The sequence below is a fragment of the Penaeus japonicus genome, unplaced genomic scaffold (assembly GCF_977035675.1).
Source record: "Penaeus japonicus unplaced genomic scaffold, GWHDUDI00000001_assembly GWHDUDI00000020, whole genome shotgun sequence".
NCBI classification, from domain to species: domain Eukaryota; kingdom Metazoa; phylum Arthropoda; class Malacostraca; order Decapoda; family Penaeidae; genus Penaeus; species Penaeus japonicus.
The window spans coordinates 38,542,422-38,544,921 of record NW_028234422.1 but is presented as its reverse complement, the minus strand read 5'-3'; positions in this window follow the sequence as shown (position 1 = coordinate 38,544,921).

Below are 2,500 nucleotides of genomic sequence, written 5' to 3'. Positions count from 1 at the left end.
ACAGAGATGAGAGGCGGAGGCGGTAATTATCATAATGTATAAAGGACTCGTATAATGAGAAGAGAAGAATTCGCAGTGTAGTGTGAGGGAAAAGGAAGTGGAGAAGGTACGTTTCTTTGGACTATTGGGTTAAGTGCTGTGTCGGGGATGTGTTTGTTTGTTTGTTTGCTTGTGTGTGTGTGTGTGTGTGTGTGTGTTTGTGTGGGTAAAACATAGTTTAGAAAGTCTTTATACATTTATTTTTTGCTCTTTATTCTTTTGGTCTCATCTTTAGGAAAGGCCAATGCAAGATTTTAGTATAATCGGACCGAAGGGTTTTTATTTATAGCAAAAGAAGGGGGGAAAAAAACAAAAGCACAAGGTAAAAGTATTTCTTTTTTGAGTTACGAAGCTAAGGTAGAAAGTTATTCGGGAAAGCTCGGATTAATGCAAGATGGTGGCTCTTTTTCAATCTCGACCTAGTATTCAAGATATCTCTAAAAATTAACATTTTTTGTTTACTAAACTAAAAAGAAAAGAAAAAAAAACATTAGTACCAACTGTATGATTAACTACCACTGTTTTCCAGAAACTGATTCATACCCTATCTTCATGCATCAAAAATAATTATCGGTAGTTTCCTAAGAAGAAAAATTATGAATTGGGATAATTCCATTTGAGATGTGATATATATATATATATATATATATATATATATATATATATATATATATATATATATATATAATCTCTATATATATATATGTATGTTATATAAAAAGTATATCTTGTTAGTAAGAGTTATTGAGAGATGCCACACACACACACACACAACACACACAACACAAACACACACCCCACACACACACACACACACACACAAACACAGCACACCCACACTCCCCCCACTATCACACACTCACTAACACAAACACACACACAGAGAATATAGAAGATAGATATATTTATATGAGATGTATATATTTAGATAATAGATAGATACATACATACAGACATACTAATGACACCTCCACAAACAACTACCCTGACCACACACTCAAACATTACCCATTAGAAAACACGCACCCCACCCCCTATCTCTACCTCCTCCCTCCCCGCCCCCTCCCCCCAGCCACCTCACACCCACACCGCAATAAACGGCGTCCCCCCACCCCCCCAAAACCCCACGACGCCATCCTACCACCCATCTACCATACCACCTACTTGCGCTGGAACAACCCACCCACCAAGCTGGCCTCCACCAGATATTAACACACCAAACCTGTACACCGAAGCCACCACTTGCCCCGCCGCCCCGCGCCCCACTTACCAAAGCTCAGAAGACTTGGTAGGGTTCAACACTTTTTGTGTCGACGTTTCGTTTGGTTTAAAGTATAAAATCAGGCACATACAAATGTTCGTAATCATAGGGCATTCATGCTTTAGAGAGCTTATTATTGCCTTCATCATGTTTTAAGTTTGTAGCAAATGTAACCTTAATAGAAATAAATGACACCCCCCCCTTGTGAAAAAAAGGGAAATTCCCTATCCTTTTAAACAGAAAATTTCGTAAAATGCCCCCCCGGGGTGTCCCGCCAATACAATGGGAGCCCAAGGGAACCCTAGCCTCCCTTTTTTTCAAATTTTAAGTTTAAAAAACAAAAAAGGGTTTTGTAAGCAGTGTTTACAACGCAACTTTGATGTAATTTTTTAACCCCCCCGCCCCGAGTGAAATGTTTTTCCCCTTTCCTTTGCCTACTGGTATTTGATATGTCTATCTTAAAGAAACGGTAGTTTACTGCCTATTGTGCTTTTTGTTTCGTGTCGTTCATTTCTGTTTAGTTCATATTTGCACCAAAATTAGGAGATAATGTAGACAAGTTTTATCAATTACATCATTTGTTTCTGTTTATCTAAAATTTCCCAGAAAATAGAGGATACGAAATAGGCTGCATTTGAAAAGGATGTTGTCCTTGACTTCGACCAGAATGTGATACACGTTTGACATTCTTTAAAACATCCTTTCGAAAATGCTTGTGCTTTAATGTCATGCAAATGTTTATGAACCCATGAATTAGCATCACCATAAAGAAGAGCAAGTCTTATGAATATGTGAGCATATTTAGTGTAAAAGCTAATGCAAATGAACCTGTTAGCTCCTTAGCTAAGGGTGTGGCATCAAAAGTATTTTACTTAGAGGGTTTGTAGCACGGTATGTATGTAATCTTTATTGTATTTATAGTATGATATTTATGGAGTTTATTTGCAGCATAGTATTTACAGGATAAAATTATTATGGTGTTTATAGATGTAAGCATTTGAGTTTCGTGTGATAGGAATACATAATATTTGAAGATAATAGATTGTAGATTATAGAAAGTATACGAAAATTTGCCCTCGTGTGATAGCCCCTTTAGTGTTTGTTGCGCCGCTCCTTAACTGGTAAAAAAAAAATAGATTTATATTGTCCACTACGTTAATAGCCTTTAAAAGCATCCGTTAAAGCGGTGTGCCCATACTT